Below are 20,401 nucleotides of genomic sequence, written 5' to 3' on the forward strand. Positions count from 1 at the left end.
AAAACTTCTGTAGCAGTTTTAGTGAAGCAGATGCGCTCCTGTGTTTTTCAGTGGCATGTTAAAGAAGACGACGAAGACCCGCGCCTTGATTGCTTGAGTGTATCTGTTGCTGTCCGACACTCACACTCACAGACCCAAAACACAACTTTCAAGCTTACACACCACACTTCAATGTGAGCTTTTCTCGCGAACAAAAGGTGCTGCGGGAAATACACCGGCGGAAAAATCTTATCTCACTTTTCAGAGACCGAGAGCAGCAGCGAAAGCTTCAGGAGCGCGGTTGCCATGGTAACGTTGACATTTGGGGTACCCGTCCCAGTGCTCCTTTGCGAAAAACAGCACGTGACTTCCGCCACACCTTCTCCCATACGTTCGTGCTGGCCAGGGCCCCTCCTGGGGTTACCTTCCTCCATGGTTTGTGAAAAGGTCTATAGAAATAGCACAACCCACTACGGGGGATTGGCCATGAATCGGCTGGTAGTGGGAAGAAAAATGATGGATACCTAAATGAGATTTTCTCACTTAAGAATGAGATAATAAATGAATTCTAATCGTTAATATTATTTTCCACGGTGGCATACCCGATCCAGCCCAGCTTCGTTCTTCTCTTCAACCGAACTCCCCTCGCACGTTTCAATATTCTCTCTGCGCTGGCATTGGGACGGCCGCTAGGTAGGTAGGTAGTAAAATTTATTCAGGTCTGAAGAATCTTCATCCCGTTTTCATAGGGGCAAGACTGCGGGCCATTCGCGCGTTGGGAGGGGAAGGCCAAGCCTCACCGCCGCATCGTGGGCCTTCTGGACAGCCCGGAGTTGATCAATCCATACGTTGCTCTTTTTACATAAAAAAGGTGCGGCCTGCTGCGTCGCGTCGCCGCCAGTGGACGAGCGCGTCTCGGCTGAGTTGTCAGTGGCGGCCGCTGTTTTTCCTGGGCTACAAAAAAAATTTTCTTGGGCTGCGGGTTCTCTTTCTTTTTTTTTTGCATGTGCGGCGCGATAACCGGGAAGCACAGTCGGGACCGCGGTCGGAAGCAAGAGCCTAATCTTCGTGTTCTTTTGATAGTAATTCTCAGTAAAATGTAATGAACATACCAGCGACCTGTCGCTTGGCTCCCACTTGCTTCCTTTCCCTGACGGCCCTTGTCGAGAAATATTCTTCAGCCACGCTTCCCGACGCTGTAAACGGCGACGCTCGAACACATTCATATGGTTCGCATAAATGCATGTTCTGCAAGCGTGGCTCTATAACCTAGTGATTCCTTCGTCGGCTGTCGTGTGCGTCGGACGCAGGAATCATGAGCTCCAGCGGAGCGGCGATAGCGGCCTTGGGCGGTCGCGGAAACAGGCGAAGGTTATTTTACCGACTCTGCCCACCGGACGTGTTGTTTTGAACACGGTTTTTTTGCACGGAGACGTACGAGTGCGACCGCTCAGAGTCCAAGATTTTCGAGACGCGCTGACGAAGACCGGTACGCTCCCTGACGTGGTGGCGTTGGGGCATACCAAATCAAGCACGTCTGGGCTGTGACTTTGAGCAGCGCGGAAGCAACGGAGCGGCTTCTCGCCTGCAAGGAGCTAAAAGTGAAGAGTCGCCGGTGCCTCATCCTGGACTCGGAGGATCAACAGGTGAAGCTGCGGCTCCACTGGATGCTTCACGGCGTGACCGATGAGGATATGCGGACGGCGCTAGCGGCCACCGAAGTGACCCGTGAGCGGTTCAAGGCACCCAGGAAAAGGGTTCAACGACCAGGACCGTGCTCCTAAAGATGAAGCCTGGGATGAAGGTCGAGGACCTGCCGCACCAGATAAGAGTTGCAGGAGAGCTGGCCCTGGTAGTGGCGCCTGGACGGCCGATGCAGTGCTTGTGCTGCCGCGGCACGAGCCACGTGCGCCGAGAGTGCAAGATACCACGGTGTTCGAAATGTAGACGGTTCGGCCATGGTGATGCGGAGTGCGGACGAACGTATGCAGCGGCTACAGGATCCGCGTCGATGGAGTAGGTGGTGGACCACCTCATGGATGTCGTCGAGGTGGAAGAAGCTGCAAAAGGAGCCGTGGAAGACAAGCCAGCAGCGACTCCGAATTCTTCGGAGCTTGAGGGAAGAGGCAAAATTTTTTCCAACGAAGAAAGCAAACAACCGGCAGCGACACACGGTGAAGGAACAGAAGGCAGAGGGGCGAGTGATGCGGAGGGCCGACCAGAGCCGGACACATCGGAACCAGGGAGCAGCCAGGAGCCCCTGGTTAAGAGCGGCGCCCGAGCGTCACCGGCGCAGCGAAACGCCGCACGCCGAACGCGGGAACGAAAAGGACCAAGGACAGACGCTACCAACGAGGAGCCTCCGGCGAAAACGACGCAAGGGAGACGACTAGGCTTAAGATCAAAACCAATTGTACCGACGGACGCAAGAGCCGCCGAAAAGCAGGCCTTGCAACAAGGCCGACCTGCCCAAACAGACGGCACTAGTGACAACAAAAGCGTCTAGCGACGCGCAGGACGCGAAAGGTAAGCGCCATGCTCTCGTTCTCTTCTAACCGCTGCAAAATGGCTTCTGCTCTTACGCTTATATTTGCCAGTCTAAATGTGCGAGCTTTAGCCACGAAGAAAAAGCAGAGCCAAGTGCTCCGCCTTTTAACTGAGCAAGGTATCGATATGCTTGGTATACAAGAGACGAAGGGGACGAGGAGACTGGGAGCATGGTGCTGTGTTTCGCGTCTAGGCTTTGCGCCGTTGTCACTCACGCAGTTGCTACTTCTGCCGGTTGTGTCTTGTTTGTCAAAAAGCTGCCAGGTCTCCTGTTCCTGTCACATGTTTCACTTCCTTCGGGACGAGGAGTTGTCTGTGGTTTTGTGCTTTTCTCTACTCAATGGCGCGCTGTCTGCATATATGCACCCACTGCAGTTGATGAGAGGGCGGCCTTTTTCGAATCCGTTCAGCAATATCGGAACACGGAAAGGCAGCTCATCCTGTTGGGCAACTTCAATTGTGTTCTGAGCGCCAGTGACAAACCTAGCGTGTGCACATTCAGGGACAAAAGTACTGAGGTTCTTTTTTGTTTAATTGACGATTTTGCTTTGAAGGATTTGGGCGAATGTCTGGTGAGCAAGAGCCAGTTTAAGTACACTCATTTCCAGGGTACCAGCCACGCTCGACTCGACAGGATTTACGTGTCTGCATGCTTGCTCCCAAAGTGCCACGGCTATGACGTAGTGCCCGCGCCTTTCTCGGACCATTGCATGGTTGAATGTTCCATTGGAGCCAAAAAGCGAAGCACTGTTTCCAGTGGGACCTTTGGAACAACCAAATGCTCAATGCTGTAGAATTCACCAGAGGTGTGCAGGAAGAAATTAGTAAAGTCACTCGTGGTGAAATGCATGAATTGGGCCAAGAATGGGAACTATGCAAGCAACAGATCAAAATAAAAGCTATTGAAAGGGCGAGCTGCATGCGGTACCAGGAAAAACTAAATGAAACGGAGTCTTGCTATGCTAGAAAAATTACTAGCTCTGGAGTGCAACGCGCCTGGCGTATACATGGATGACGTCAGGAAAATAAACCAAAAGCTAGAACTGAACTAAGAAGAACGCTATCGCGGAGCGCTTGTCCGCGCCAGAGCGCAGGAACTAGCCGCGGGGGAGACGCCCACAAAGCGGGCGTTAGGGATGGAAAAATCGCACGCAAGGCGGAATCACGTCATTGAGATAGAATGGGCAGGACGCAGCACGGCAGATAATTAAGAGATCGGGCAAGCTTTCTTTGAGTATTATCAGGCATTGTTTGATCAGCGGAATGTTGACCTGGATCAGTGTAAAGATTTTTTTTTCTGAGGGCGATGCCACGACTAGACGAAGAACGAAAGCTAAGACTGCAAACGGCCATGAGCGAGCAAGAAGTACAGCGTGCAATGGACAATTTATACCCTGGGAAGTCACCTGGGCCCGTTGGCTTGAGTGCAGCCTTCTATAAAGCATTCAAGGAACAACTAGCTTCATTGCTGACTGCAGTATTCAATGAGGCATATGAAGTAAATGCATTGCCGTTTGGGACGTCACATACTGTACTTATTCCGAAAACTGATAAAGCAGATAAACTTAAGCAGGTATCGTCGTACATACCTATTGCCCTGACAAACGATGACTATAAAATTTATATGAAGGTTCTCGCTGGGAGACTACAGAGTGTTATAGGCGAAATAGTTGCCTCTCACCAAACGTGTGGGATCAAAGGCCGTTCCATCGTTTACAACATTCACAAGGCGCGATGTGTACTCGAATGCTGTGGTGCCACATATGCACGTGTGGCGTTAGTACACTTGGACTTAGAAAAGGCTTTTGATTGTGTGCCACATTGTATTTTGTTTTGCATATTGGACAACATCAATGTCGGTTCGGTCATTCGAGAGGGAGTGGCTTTGGCGTACCCAACTGCACTACGAGGCAAATTGTTAACAAATTGCTGGGGGCCCCCACGACGTTCGGTGCGCCAGGGTTGCCCCCTCAGCCCTCTATTGTTTGACATCTATATAGAAGCGCTACGTCTGAATGTAATACAGAACGATGCATTCTTTCTTCTTCTTTCTGCTGTTTTACGTGCCAAAACCAGTTCTGATTATGAGGCATGCCGTAGTGGAGGGCTCCAGATTAATTTTGACCACCTGGGGCTCTTTAACGTGCCCTGCAACGCAAGCACACGGGCGTTTTTGCATTTCGCCTCCATCGAAATGCGGCCGCCGCTGCCGGGATTCGATCCCGCGATCTCGTGCTCAGCAGCACAACGCCTTAGCTGACTGAGCCACCCCGGCGGGTTACAGAACGCTGCAATCCATGGGATCAATATATAGGTGACCGAGGTTAAATTGCTCGCCTATGCAGATGATGTCGCGGTTCTTTGCAGGGACAAAGAGTATTAGCAGAAGAGTCGAAGGAGTGAAGCGCTGCAGTGAGCTAACCGGAAGTGGGGTGAACTGGGGTAAGTGCCTGGGATTTTGGCACGAAGAATGGCCTTCGACCCCAGACACATTCGCCAACGTGGCTTGGGTTACGACGCCACCAAGGTACTTGGGGGTGCCGCTAGAATTTTATAAAGACACTGATCCGTACTGGCGAGCGCAGGCGCAAGAGACGCGAGAAAAAGCGGACAGATGGAAAAGTTCTAGTCTATCAGTCTTCGCAAGAGCTTCGGTGTGCAATCTTTTTTTGATCAGCAAGTTGTGGCACGTAATGCAAGTGCTGCACTGTTCCCGAGTAAACGTGCAGAAGGTGCACCGTGTATTTGCTGTCTTTGTTTGTGCGTCCAGTTGGGAGAGGTGCAGCCGCACGAACTTGTTTCGGCAGGTTAAGGCCGGTGGTTTAGGACTGGGACATTTGTTTGTGCGACAGATTGTAAACAGGGTTTTATTTTTCCGAGATGTTAGAGACCCATTCCTGCGTACGGTGTGTCAACAAAGATTCGGGGTAGCATTGCCTGATTTTGTGTTGACGACGCAATATATTTCAGGTGGCGTTCGTGGTTTCTTCAGAGAAATTGTTGTAAGTCTCAAATTTCTAAGCACACGTTTTTTGATGGAGTATCTGAGTAGCGTTAAAAGGAAAAAAATTGTACAAGCATGTTTGTGACGCGGTGTTTCCCGTGCCCTTGTACAGGGCTGTATACTCTGGAGGCCCAGGTGGGAATGTTTCAAAAAGAGTTAAGAAAATTCAGGTGTCGCCGGGAACCAAAATCTTTTTTTTTTCATGTTAAACACTGGAACTTTAACTGTGTTAAGTCTTTTCTAGAGGAAAGGAGTTTCTACTTCGGGGTTCCCACTGCCTCATATGCAAGCAGCTTGAGACAATAGACCATGTTTTTCTTCATTGCTTGGAAGGGATATATTTTTGGGATGTGCTACAAAGAGCCATTAAAAAAGAATTACCGCTCGACTCTTACAGGATCAGGTACCTGCCAACAGATAATGAGGATGCTTTTCCGTTTGACCAGATTATGCTGATGGGCCTCCACAGTGCTCCCGAATGGCTGGCTATTTTTGTGACCCAGACGCAAGACCAGCACGCATGTATTTCCGCGAAAGTGTGCACAGGTTCCTGGAGATATTAAAAGCGCTAACGGATGTTCCCGAGTGGCTGTCAAGGCCTTTGGTGGTGCTCAGGGAAATTTAAAATGACAACGCCTGGCCGCAGTGGCAATTTGGCCACTTGAGTGATCCAGCGTACTGTCTATTGTTGTGTGTTCATTCGTTGTACTGTGTCGAAGCGCGGCAATAAAGAAAAAAAAGTATAGCCTAGTAGTTACGACTCTCGCCTTGGGACCGTGGGTACGCGTGTTCGAATCGCACCTCGGCAAGAAATGTTTTCTCTTTTATTTATTTCCTCATTGTTGACGATGATAGTAAATTGATACGAACCACAAATTGCGGCTGGCTTAAACAGCTTCGCTGTAAAAATACGCAGATCCCACACACAGTGGGAATCGATGCTACCGGAGGCATACTCGCTTTCCAGCACTATTTGAGGTTCTAATTCGAAGAAGTATGTAACAGAATGGAAACTAGAGCGCGCACATGTGCTCTATGTACGTAACGTGGCGCACGCGCCAGTCGTCTCGAACAACTGGTTGGTGTCGGCACGGAAGAAACAAGCGTGCGATCGTGGCCTAACGGTTAGAGCATTGCGCTGAGATTTCATCCCACCATACGGCACCTGATTTTTTTTAATGCGTAAGCATTTCTATGCCTACCCAACGAGGAAACTCATCGGCCTGTCTGTCACGTAAGGCGAATCTTTATAAAGATATTATGGTATAAAAAACTCGAAAACAAAGAAAGTACACAGGCCTGCGCGGCACACGCAGCACAGTCACAGCGTAAGCTGGTTGAGTGACGCAAGAGTAGCTCCAATTTCGGCACCACGCACAACAAGGTCTTCACAGCAAAGTGTCTTCGCCTCGATTTTGACGAGAACGATTTGAACTGTCCGGCCGGCGTCGACGGCGAGTTGCGGCTTGTAATGCTCTCTGCACAGTAGTCTGCTGAGCCCGATGATGTCTGGTTGTAGCCGCGCACGTAGCTCTACGATTCGCTTTTTCAGCAGCGGTTCGTACCTTGCGAGGAGACGCCATAACGTGTACCGAAGAGGTAACCAGAATACGTGGCGCACATCTAACGTCGGGATATCGTTGATTGCGCGCCTCGTCTGAATCGCATCTCGTCGCACGCGGCGGTTGCAGGCACGTTAACTATAGATAACGCCACCATACTGGTAGAGGCTCGGATCGTCTGTGCCTGCGCGCCCGTCTAGGGCGCGTTTATAAGGCCTTTTTCTGACGCTGATAGCAAGCGCTTGCGTGGCTCAGTGGTAAAGTATCCGACTCCCACGCTTCCGACTCCCGTATCCGTATCCCGTATCAAGTATCCGACTCCCGGCCTGGGTTCGCTCCCGGCGGAGAGCGGGTAATTTTTACGCATTTTCGGCGATAGCTGTTACGGGGCAGCATCATCGCGACCAGAAACGGCTATTGGAATGAGCCCCATAACAGCTTACCCTGTAAAATTTGGAGGATGCTTCACCTTCAAGAGTGGAACGCGATAGCATTCAAATATACCGGCAACTGCAGCTTTCTTTTTCTCCACCTCTGCCATTTCACGCTGACGAGGAGGCGACCGCCATCTTGATGGTGCCAGGAACCAACCGCGGCGCGCCACTGTATGAATGCTGGAAAAGGGGTTTGATTTTCTGCGTAAGAGAATTATGTTTTCTCGTATATTTAAATTACAACCGACGCTAACACGTCTATAGGTTGTGGTTGCGTCGTATTTTACCATTTTTCTGACGCATTTTACTTTCAGAAATTAATTAGTTCACTAACGCCTCTGCGCCACGCGGAGGGCCTGCGCGGTCAGTGTGTTTCGGGATGATTTTCCGGCCCGCGGGCACCGGCACCAACGCCGACACCGACGCCAGATTTTCTGCGACAAGGTGCCTGTAAACGGTCCCTGAAATTGTTCGGACAAATTTTGTAGACGCGTAGGGTACAGCTACAGTAAAACAATCGCGTCACAATTTAAGTGAAGCGTCTTATATTAAGAGAGCTACGGATGATTACAAGTTACCCTCCTCCCTGGACTTGCATTTCCTCCTCAATTCTTTCGCCGAGTGATCGGGGCTAAGCTCTGCCTTCGCTGGCTCTACGTCATGTTGTGACGTGTTGTCGCCTATTTCCGGGTGTCCTGGAGCCAGCGCGCGAAGGCTCTCCAACCTCTCCGCTAGCCGCCCGGCCGTTGATCCCCAGCGAGAGCGATCAAGCAGCGTGCGTTGCGAGCCTTCTGTCGCAGCGCCGAGCGTGTCCAGTATTCCGGTAACCGCAGGCGAGCTGGGAGTTTTGACGGATAGCCAGAGCCGTAAACTAAAGCGCTTCGTAGACGTCGGTGAGCGGCCTGATCGGCATGCGTGTTCCACCAATCTGGTGAGGCAGAGCTTAACCAGCCAAATGCAGAGCTAACATTCCTGTAACCAAGTGTGCAACATTTTAAACATGACAACGTGTTCAAGATTACGCGTCTGCCAAAAATTTGAGCCACCACGAAAGTAGAAAAAACTTGTTTACTGCTATATTAGCTGTGTATTTGGTTGAGCTTCGTGCCGCGAGGTGGCTGCACCATGTACATTTGCGCCTCCGTCCATCACATAAAACGTGGCAAAGCGGTCAGTACATTTGCGCTTGCGTTTACCTAAACTCTATTGTGGTAGACCTTGGACGAGAAGCGACGGTCGCAAACGCTACATGCTGGCGCCATTTGGATTGGTTTGAATACCGACAGCCCGATGCGCTGCAGCCACTCCGCTCGTCTGCTGCCTCGCAGCGGGGCACGATGTCGCCGATCGCTACGTTGGTAGCCCACAACGCAACGAGGGCGAACCGTGGTGCTCGCAAAAAGAAAGAACAAGACCAACACTGACCGCGCATCTCTCGTCAACACGGAGCACGTTTTAACACAAGCAGACGACACCTGCTGTGGGCCGGAAGTGCTTGTAGTGTAGTGAGACATGTCCTTGTGCATTCTTTTTCTGTTATTTTCTTTGTATAGAAACAAATTAACTAACATCTAAACTATTACGAACAACATTTGTTCACCATAATGTTGGAAAAATTATCGATGACGCGCCCTGGGCAGCCAATCGGATGGCTGGCCCAGTGACGTGTTATGGGCAAATCGCGTCACTTGGGCACAAAACTCAGCCGATTGGCGTGCTGCGATCGGTAGCGATGTACCTTTTTAAAACCTTATAATAAATTACACGCTTTACGTGCAGCGCTTAGATGCGTCAATGATCTGAAGGACCTACTCTAACGACTCAGTACGTTTGTACAAAATCGTCAAAATCGTTTCAAGGTCCCTTTAAGAGAGCTACGGACGATTACAAGTTACCCTCCTCCCTATAGCCATGCATTTCCTCCTCAACTCGTTCGCCGAGTGATCGGGGCTAAGCTCCGCCTTCGCTGGCCCTACGTCATGTTGTGACGTGATTCTTCCGGTTGTTTTGGAGCCAGCGCGCGAAGGCTCTCCAACCTCTCCGCTAGCTAGCCTCCTGGCCATCGATTCCCAGCGAGAGCGATCAAGCAGTGTGCGTTGTGAGCGTTCTGTCGCAGCGCCGAGCCTGTCCGGTATTCCGGTAACCACAGGCGAGCTGGGTGTTTTGACGGATAGGCAGAGGCGTAAACTAAAACCCCTCCATAGTGTTGGGATGAAGGAGCTTCGTAGACGTACGTGAGCGGCCTGACCGGCATTCACGGTCCAGCTATCTGGTGGCGCAGAGCGTAACCAGCCAAATGCAGAGCTAATATTGCTTTCACCAAGTGTAAAACATTTTAAACATATAAAAAGACAACGTGTTCAAGATTACCCTCCCGCCGAAAATTTGAGCCAGCAGCAAAATAGAAAAAAAAAAACTTGGTTACTACTATATTAGATTCGTGTTTGGTTGAGCTTTGTACCGCCAGGTGGCTGCACCGTGCAAGCAGTTCACATTAGCACCGCCTTTGATCACGCAAAACGCCCAGCACACTTGCGCTTACCCGAATACCGGACACGCTAAACTCTATAGAGGTTTATGGCCGTCACTTCAAGCCCTTCGGCTTGAAGTGACGGCCATAAACGCGTAGATGCTGGCGCTGTTTGGATACCGACACTCCGATGCGCTGCGGCCACTCCGCTCGTCTGCTACCTTGCAGCGGGGCACGATGTGGCAGCTTGACATGTCGCCGATCGCTACGTTTGCAGCCCACAACGCAACAAGGGCGAACCATGGTGCTCGCGAAAAGAAAGAACGAGACCAACACTGACCGCGCAGCTATCGTCAACACGGAGCACTTTGTAACACAAGCAGACGACACTTGCTGTGGGCCGGAAGTGCTTTTAGTGTATTGATACATGTCCTTGTGCATTCTCTTTCTTTACTTTCTGCTACGAACAACATTTCTCCATCATAATGTTGGAAAAATTATCGATGACGCGCCCTGGGCCGCCAATCGGATAGCTCGCCCTGCTGACGTGATATTTGCAAATGGCGTCAAGTTGGTCAGGGGCGGCTGAAAACTCAGCCATTGGCGTGCTGCGATTGGTAGCGATGTACTTTTTAAAACCTTATAATAAATTACACGCTTTACGTGGAGAGCTTAGATGCGTCAATTAATGATCAGAATGACCTACTCTAACGACTCAGTACGTTTGTACAAAATCGTCAAAATAGTTTCAGGGTCCCCTTAACGCGTATCACGTTAAAACCTTGTGGTGCTGAGCTTCGAACCTAAGAACCCACGCTCAGAAGCCGAGTGCCTCGCCCATTGCAATTAATTATCTGTGAACTCACCCACACTTGCACAAGGTGAATACACACAACGACGTGCGTATGCAATCACACGGTCATTCCCTCGCTGACGCTGAGACAAAATGGCGCCGATTCCATGACCACTGGCGTCAGTGCGGACTTCCGTAGGCGCAGACGGGTCGAAGTGCGCCAAAATAGGTGGAGATGTCAACAGGGATAGGAGCTTCGAGAAGGCGGTCGTTTGCTTTGGGTCCCACGAAAATGAAGCATCAGCTTTCAGAAGCGCAGTAAGAGGTCGGGTGACTTCCGCAAAGTTGTGAACAAAGCGGCGGAAGTAAGAACACAGGCCCACAAAGCTCCGTACATCCTTGGCGCTGGTCGGTACGGGAAAATTCTCCACAGCCCGCCCATTATCTGGGTATGGGCGCACACCGGATGAGTCAACAAGATGGCCAAAGATATTGATTTGGCGGTGACCAAAGTGACACTTAGACGAATTAAGCTGGAGGCTAGCATTTCGAAATACAGAAAGAATTAATGAAAGACGCTCGAGAAGTATGGCAAACGTAGGAGCGAAAAGTATGACGTCATCTAGGTGACAAAGACAGATGGACCACTTGAGTCCATGCAGAAGTGCGTCCATCATACGTTCGAGCGTGGCTGGGGCATTACACAAGCCGATAGGCGTGACTTTGAACTGGGGTGCTATGCAGGATGCGCCTAGTTTCTCGTTCGCGCGAGTTTTATCCGAGTTTGATCGATGACAGGCTGTGAACGGAGATAGCAAGGAACGTGCAATAACAGCAGGCAAAAAGAAATGTCGAGGTAAAGCCGCGTATGACGACATGAGCGCACCCTGCGCGGCACAGTGCTTCCACGCTTCCAGCACAGAAGGCTGCGCAACAATACGCGCCAGCGCCGCGTATTGTTATCAACCTACTATCGCAATTAAGCAATACCGTCACTGTCCCGCTGTCTATCTGCACACTTGCCGTGAGCCGCTTGCCACGCCTTTCTCGGGCGCGTCAAGGGCGTGCCTCCTCTTTCGAGCATTATCTTTCTATCCTCCGTCGAATGCGAACAGTGCACATGCGGTGCATTCTTGCTCCTACACTTTCCCTCAATCGAATACTTTGACATACAACAAATAAAATACCTAACATTTTATTTCTTAAACTATTGGTTTTTTGTTTTGAATGCTAAAAATTTGTGATGACAAACGGAGATTGAGTGAATTATTAAATTTTGCACTTTTTTGCCGCGAGTGGCTACAGTGAGGCGAAAGCTTACAAGCGGATACATTCTAGAGGGTCGCACGCACGAGGGAATTCATGCGGTGAGCAGTCGCCAGAGGCGCTGTAGTGCTATTCTCGATAAAGTCGATGCGATAATGACGCATAAAGTCAGTCATGACAATGATCTGTTCATTCCCTGTCTATTAGGGGAATAACAACGCAGCGCTGCGGCATGGCTGTTCACTGCAGGTGCTTTCACTGAGGCGGCTTTCACTGAGCCGCCGCTTTACCAACTGAAACGACACTCTAGCCATAGAGACGTTAGCAACGGCTGTCGCTGCGAAATTGCTGGGCGGTATTCTAGGGTCCGTAGTGACGCAGCACAGTGAAAATGCACCAGTTTATCTGCGTGCGCGAGGTCTCCGTGATGCATTGCGAAGAAGAGCGTGCTGCCCAGTGACACAATTCATCGCTTGTCACCGCTTGCCCAGTGAAGGTGCCTCCGTGCGCATGTACGCAGAATTTGAGTGTGTTGTTCACTCAAATGTGCTTTCCGATTGCCTCTTCTGCTGAGCTAACAGCGATCGTAGATCTGGATATCGTAACGACAGCGCAGCAATCGCATTTTTGTGGGCGACGTCTCTTGTGTGCAGTTAGGAAATTAGACTTCGAACGCTGGAAGGTGTCCCAATTGTTTAGTGTGCCATGCTTGTGATGAAGAAATGCCATCGCACTGGGTGTGTTTGCGCTTTTTCGCGTTTCGTGTTTCCGGCACTGCAGCCAAGGTTGATTCACATAGCTCGCGAAGCTTCGGGCGAAAAGCGGTTAAGAAGGAATTGTCACCGACATCAGCAAGGGTGGTTATGGGAGCAGTGATTAAAGTGCCACTGTGTTTGGAGGGAACAAACATTAGGAAAAAAAGAGCGTTTTATAAATAAAAAGAGACACAGTTATATTCATTCAACGAAGATAAAGTTCGTAATCAATTTTATATACGGATGGCGAGAAAAGAAGAGACGATTCTGTTTTACTTGATCATTATCAATAATACCTTTTTTCAGCGCCTACCGTAAGAGCGCCCACCGATAGCGGCGGGCGTTATCACTTGCAATGCAATGCAGCTCTTGAAGTGTGCAGAAAGGCGCGCTCGTAAAGTTAACCTGTTACAATACGTCCCCCTCACATGTTGTGTTGTTTTGCTTGCCAATGTTTGTCTGAATTTGGTGACGCGGGTAGTCTCATTGTTTCTTAACCTATTCAGTCAAAACCAGTAAGTTGCGACCGCCAGATAATTGTTTAATTTAGTTGTCTTCGTGTGACAGCGCAGGCCGACGGGCTTGGCGTCCGACGGAAGGACCAGCACTCTACGGCCAAAGCGTTCGTTGGCCTCCAAAGAAAGTATGTTCTGTGCAGGGATGCGATTTCGACACTCGTACGGCTGACCTTTTCCTGCATCGCTTTCCGCGCTGAAAGCTCGCAACGCCCATCAAGTCGTATGGCGGAGCATTTGAATATACAGCTGTAGTGGCAGGCCTCCAAAAACAAATTTCGCGCCTTTGAGAACAAAATGACGTCACTTCCGTTTTAACGAATATGACGTCACATTATCTTTTCTTCCGCCGGAAGTGTTCTCTTCTCACACACATGGCGCTAAACCCCATGAACCGCCAATGAACTGCCATGTTTTGAACGTATGGGCTTCTATGGAAGCTGCGCTACCAGGTATATCTACCTTGCTGCGGCTCCGCTACATCACTGATGACAGAGCAGCCATCTAAAATGACAGCTGCGATACACGTTGTCGTTGGAAAACAATACGCACTGCTTAGGATCGTCGCCCACCACGCCGCATGGACGCCTGGCAAGCAGCTACAGTGACGTGCCGATAATTATTTGCTGTGCGCTACGTCGCCACAATGCAGGCAATGAACCGTGTTGTAAGGCCGTCACAGCCCAATAATATATATCCTTAAGCCAGCGAAAGTCGACGCTTTTTTTTTGTTTTGTTTTTTGATAGTGGTGCTCAGTACATCACCGATGTCAGTGCGTTGCCTCTCAGTTCCGCACCACGTCGCTGTTGCCGGAAAATGAGCGGGGCGTGAAATGAGCGGGGCGTGAAAATGAGCGGGGCGTGACCTATGGGTGTGGCCCAACCGTGGTGGGCGCGCACAAGAGTTACATGCCTCGCAGCGGGGCGTGACCTATGGTTTTGATTGACAGGCGAACTCGTGCCAAACTCGTACACCGCGAAACCCCCCTCGAGTTGAACTCGTGAACATGGCAGCAGCAGCCTGTGTCATCGCATCCAGCGGCAGTAAGCGTCAATACGACCGTCTGGACCCGTTGACATAGATGACCGACGTAGAGTTTCAGCGTCATTTTTGCCTTTCCAAAACATCAGTGCGCTGGCTGTGTGACGAGTTAGGCGAATGCCCTCGTCTGTGGAGACAGCGTGGCGGGCAAATTATGCTTTCCGAGCACAGAGTGGTGTGACTAGGCTGCTGAGGAAAAGTTGGTGCGATCGCTTCGGCTCTCTCCTGTTTCAAGCGCTGCTCGTCCACCGCGCCTCAGGCCAGGTCCGGCGTCGTCATCGGAGTACTGGGGCACGTGGGAGCCCCTAGGGTTCAACCCGGACCAACCAACCTGCGCAGGCGAAGTGGTCACGTTATATTGGAAGACTCAGAATGGACGCCGGGCTGTCTTCCGGTGCAACAGTTACACGGTACCGCTACACTGCAGGGGCAGGGAGGCGAAGGAAGTTACTTCGCTAACACGGACCACCTCGGCCGTCCGAACGACCACCTCTTCAGGGGGCAAATGATTTGCCTCACTTACTGTGTGAGCAAAAGCGTACACGTTCAAGTAGATGACCGGCGACTTGTTCTCTCTATCAGAGCGCGCCATCGCCGACTGGAGGAACTACCCCCGTAAGGTCGCGAGGGACGAGCTGCTGGCGCGACCTCCACTCGGAGGCCCCGGGTAGATAGCGCAAATTGACGAGTGCCTTCTTCGCGGCTAGCAAAAGTACAATCGAGGCCGCCTAATGACGGGCGACAACTTTCCGCCGAGCCACCAAAATTACGGCGGTGTTAAAGATGGTTGGCCCATGGGTCTTCGGCATGTTCTGCGCGACCAGAGGGGTGCTGCGACTTTCAAGGTCGACCGACGAAAGGCGGCGACGCTAGGCGCCATTACTGCAGCCAATGTTCAACCGGGGACCATTATTCATAGTGACGAATTGGCCGCATACAAATGTATCCCAAATTTGGTGGATGGTAATGGGGCTATGCCTCAATCTGCATTCAGAGATAGTCAGCCACAGCGTGAACTTTGTGGACCCCATCACAGGCGTTCACACGCAAAAAAAAAGAAAGTTATTGTCAAAAAGTGAAGCACCACCTCGTCAGCGATGGGTACAGGCTAACTGCACTGATGCTGGAGTCCCACCTGGGATTAATTTGGTGGCACTCAATGGCCACGTGCGCTGCAAAGACCCTTCCTTGCGTTTGTTAGAAGCCACGGATCGCTCAGGCTACCCAGTATAAAGACTTTTCTGCGGTTGTTAAAAGCCATCGTTTGACGCTTGCCAGTATGAAGGTGCATCGCAAAGTAAAAGACAATAAAGCGTAGTTGTCTGACCCTTGCAAGAGTGCTTTCCCGCAATACCCGTGCCACACGGGCAAAGCAAAGTACACTTTGAGAGAGTGCACTTCAGCGCGCTGAGTGTTACTTTGGCGGCGCGCTCCTGCACGAGAAAGAAAAGTGTTCTTTCAAATTGATGGCCATGGCCACCGGGAGTCAGATGGGAAAGCATATGTTAATAATATAAAAATGTGTGCACGAAAACGGTTTATTATTGTTAGAAACAACATTTACAATGAACCTTTACAAGCGCCGGCAACGACGGTAACTTGACCAGCAACAATCAAAACGACTCGATCTGCCAAACAACTGCACAGCCATTACCCGGCGTGGTCATGAACAGCCCGAGAGCGAGAGTAGTTTTTTGTGGTTCTTGTTTTTCTTTTTTTGCGGTGTGGCACACTTTATTATCTTCTAACGTTAGCAATTTAAAACAATGATATTAAAAATTACTGCTGACTCTTCTTTCAATAATACTTTACTTATTTTTTACTCATTGCTAGCGAGGCTGCACACTTCGCCGCCGCGAAGTGTGTTCGCCGAACACACTCACATTGTCACTAAGCGTTCCCGTGTAGCAGCCTGCGAATGACACTAGCCGCGAAGTGCACTCGTTTAAAGTGCACTTTACTTTGCCCGTGTGGCACGGGTATTAACACGGTAAGCGCGCGGCAAACCCCTTATGCGCTAGCCGAAGCGCACTTCGTCTCGCAGCTGGGGTGCCTCGATGCGCGCCTACTAGCAGCTTTTCTTCAGCGCGAGCAACGAGCGATCTGTTGAAAGCCCAGTGAGAAAACCAAGCGCACACAAATCGGTGCTTGGAAATTCTAGCGCAAGCACGTAGAGAGCCACGCCAATCCAAGTCAGAGAAAAAAAAAAGAGAAGGGCGAGCGTCCCCTCGTGGTATAACGCGAAACGTATTAAACTACAAATTAGTCTAATACACATTCAGTGTACATCTTGTAAACTTTAACATGCTTACAACCCACGTTAATGTGACTAATGTTCTTGCACTAAATGCATTTATTTTATAACCTGCTTGTTCCTGTAATGCACTCAGTGCAACGACGAACAAGTGAAAGAAGGCACGACCATTCACCGACCGCATGATCACGTAAGCCCCAGCTTGTCAAACGCCCATTGGCAACGCCCAATAAATGATAGCTACCCAAAGTGAATCTAGACGAACCAATGAAACTGGAGGCGTGTCGATGGACAAACTTTGTCTTGTTACCATTAGTTCTTTCATCTTGGGGCGTCGCCAGAGCTCGTGAAAATCCCAAGTTTCGCCGAACTCGGCGCATCCTGCATAGCACCCCTGGCCATCCGGTGTTACAAAGCCTGTCTTCTCGCAGTCCATGTCGTCTACAGCAATCTGCAAGAAGCCGGACGGAAGGTCGATCGAAGAAAAATATTTCGCACCGTGAAGGCAGTCCAGCGCGTCATCGATGCGTGGGAGAGGGCAAACATTTTTTTAGTTATCTTGTTCAGGTGCCGGTAGTCCATACAGAAACGCCAGGTGTTGTCCTTCTTTTTAACTAGGACTACAGGGAACGCCCACGGGCTTGAAGACGGCTCAATTATTCCCCGAAAATGCATCTCTTACACTTCCGTTTGAATAACTTGTCCTCATGCAAGGACAGACGATATGGTCTCTGGTGAATCGGACGGGCGTCGCCAGTATCAATGCTGTGTTTCGCAATGGAAGTCTGACGTAAAGGGCGACCATTCAAGTAAAACATCTCGCTGAATGAGGCGAGCAAACGACGTAACTGGTTGGCGTGCTGAGGCTCGAGATCAGGAGAAATCATGTTGGGGACGTCAGGTAGCTGGTGAAGAAGGCGATGAAGCACCATGAGACGACGTTTCAGTCGTCAAGGCTGAGAGGTCTTCGCAAGATGACGCGTGCCTAACGCTATGTCTTGCGGTAGAACGTGGCTGTGTGGTGCGAAGTAGGAAGGCACGTACAATTGCTCGTAACATTGAGGACAGCGTGAGGAATCACAATGTTATGGGTCAGGGGGACGTCCGAAATAGGAGAGACGATGTAATCGCCGTAAGGCACAGGTGGGGAGGGCAAAAGATCAACGCACGTCATATTGGGAGGCAAGACGACTGTGCTCGGTAGAACACAATCTGCTGGATACTTCCACAGGAGGGTCACAAGAGCAGGGCAAATCGAGCTCAACAAGCCCCGCGGAGCAATCAATCAATGCTGAATGCGCTGATAGAAAATCAAGACCCAAAATGGCGTCGTGGGGAAAAAATTCAATTATGGGGTTTTACGTGCCAAAACCACGATCTGATTATGAGGCACGCCGTATTGGGGGACTCCGGAAATTTCGACCACCTGGGGTTCTTTAACGTGCACCTAAATCTAAGTACATGGGTGTCTTCGCATTTCGCCCCCATCTAAATGCGGCCGCAGGGGCCGGGATTCGATCCCGCGACCTCGTGCTCAGCAGCCCAACACCATAGCCACTGAGCAACCACGGCGGGTTGATGTCGTGGGGACATTCTTCAAGAATAGTTAAAAGAACCGAGGTCTGACGGCCGGCGACACTGACACGAGCAGCGCACATTCCTATGGCGGCCGGGGTTCTGCCGTCGGCGACCCGCAGAACACAGGACGCAGCAGGTGTGATGAATTTAGTCAGACGTCCACGAAGATGGTCACTCATGATAGAGATGTGCGCGCCGGTATCAATCAAAGGCATTACAAGGACACCATCCCCATACACCTGAAGTAAATTTCGTTGTAGGGTTATACGTGCCAAAACCAGTTCTGATTATGAGGCACGCCGTAGTGGAGGGCTCCCGAATAATTTTGACCACCTGGGGTTCTTTAACGTGCACTACAACGCAAGCACACGGGCATTTTTCCCATTTCGCCTCCATCGAAATGCGGCCGCCACGGCCGGGATTCGATCCCGCGGCCTCGTGCTCAGCAGCGAAACGCCTTAGCTGAATGAGCCACCACGGTGGGTACCTGAAGTAAATTTCTATTCGTGGGCCGGGTCAGCAGAGGAATTTCAGTCCGGGTCGATGTAGCAGCGTCACCTCTCGGAGCTGAACCTGTCAGTTTTCCGACGAGCGCCGGTACATGGGCGGCGGAGAACGGCGAAGAGTAGCTGGGCGAAGCAGGGGGCGTCGAGGAGAAGGCGAACGACTCTGACATGTAGGTGGCGAGGCCTCAGCATGGTGGTAAGGCTAGTGGGTTGTTCCGGTGGCGGGCGACTTAGTACCTGCTGAGCGCTGGTATGGTTGGAACGCAGATCGAAATGAGGGTATCCATCTGTTGCGGGAGTGACGGGAAATATTGCCAACACGTCGGCAGTTGAAGCAAATAGGCCTGTCATCTGGTTTTCGCCATTCCATTGGGTTACGATAGGGCAGTGAGGGGTACAGGTTCCGCGGAGCCGGGACAGTAGTAAAGGCGTCGGATCGTTTGATGGGGCAAACGGAGGGAGCACCAAGCTTCGCCACGTCTTCGCGAACGATGGACTGGATGAGGGAAACCCTAGGTCGAAAATCGTTCGGACCATACGTCTGAGAGTTAACCGGCGATGCGGCCTCTATCTCTCGGCGAACAACGCGCACAATGGTCTCGGACGTGGTCGGCGGAGGCGCGGAATGGTCTTCGCACGATGAAGTAGCGGCTGTATTTGGAAGACGGGTATACTGATGGACAATTCGACAGCCTTTAGCTTCTTCGAAACGTCTGCATTCACTTATGATGTCGTCGATGCTGATGCAGTTCTTGTACACGAGAAGGTTAAAGGCGTCGTCAGCTATGCCCTTCAGCAAATGCCCTTTCCTTTTTCCGGCATTCGCTCGTCCACCTTGCGGCAAAGGGCAAGAACATCCTGAATATACGTCACGTATGACTCGGTTGTCGTCTGGGCACGAGTTCCAAGTTCCTTCTTCGCGGCTCGTTGTCGTCCAACTGTCCTTCCCAAAAGGTCGCAGAGCTTTTTTATTTTTTTTGCATTGCTCCCAGCTCGTTAGCTCCTCTTCGTGTGTCTGAAACTAGATCTTTGCCGTGCCTTTCAAGTAGATCACATTGACTAACATAAGGCTCTGATCCCACCTGTTATTTTTGCTGACACGCTCGTACCGCCGCAGCCAGTCTGTGACGTCTAGGTTGTTGGTACCCGTAAACGTGCTAGGGTCGCGGGGCTGAGCCAAGATGACGGCTGGCATGGTGGGCATCGTTGTGGGCGCCGTTGTTGCAGCCTCTTCATCAGTCGGCATGGTGATACCGGCCAGGCTACGGCTGCTTCGGAGCTCCGTCTTTCATGAAATGTACCCAGCAACTCCACCAAAATGTGACACAAGGATGAAAGTAACAGTGAAATCTATTTACAGCTGATATACAAAAGACAGGCAGCGCAGGCAAGTCCCTAACGTCGTTGTCTTCCGACACCAGCTCGTGCCCTTCTTCCTGAGCCTTGTTCCCAGCGTTGTAACAATATTGTAACGGATTGCATGGATTTATTTACAAGTGTAATGAAGAAGAAGAACAGGAAGCAAGCAGTAGAGGGGCGCTTCGTCGGCGCGTGCTCTGGCGTTCGGAAGCGTTCGCTGTGGCTCCTGTCTCTTGGCCAGGTTTTGGGTGATATTAGGCTTTACTAATCTTATTTATTGAGGTATCACTTACTCTAACATCGGCTTCATCCTAGGCTAATGTCCAAGAACTCCCCC

This window comes from Dermacentor silvarum, chromosome 7 (genome assembly GCF_013339745.2).
Source record: "Dermacentor silvarum isolate Dsil-2018 chromosome 7, BIME_Dsil_1.4, whole genome shotgun sequence".
In the NCBI taxonomy this organism is placed as follows: Eukaryota; Metazoa; Arthropoda; class Arachnida; order Ixodida; family Ixodidae; genus Dermacentor; species Dermacentor silvarum.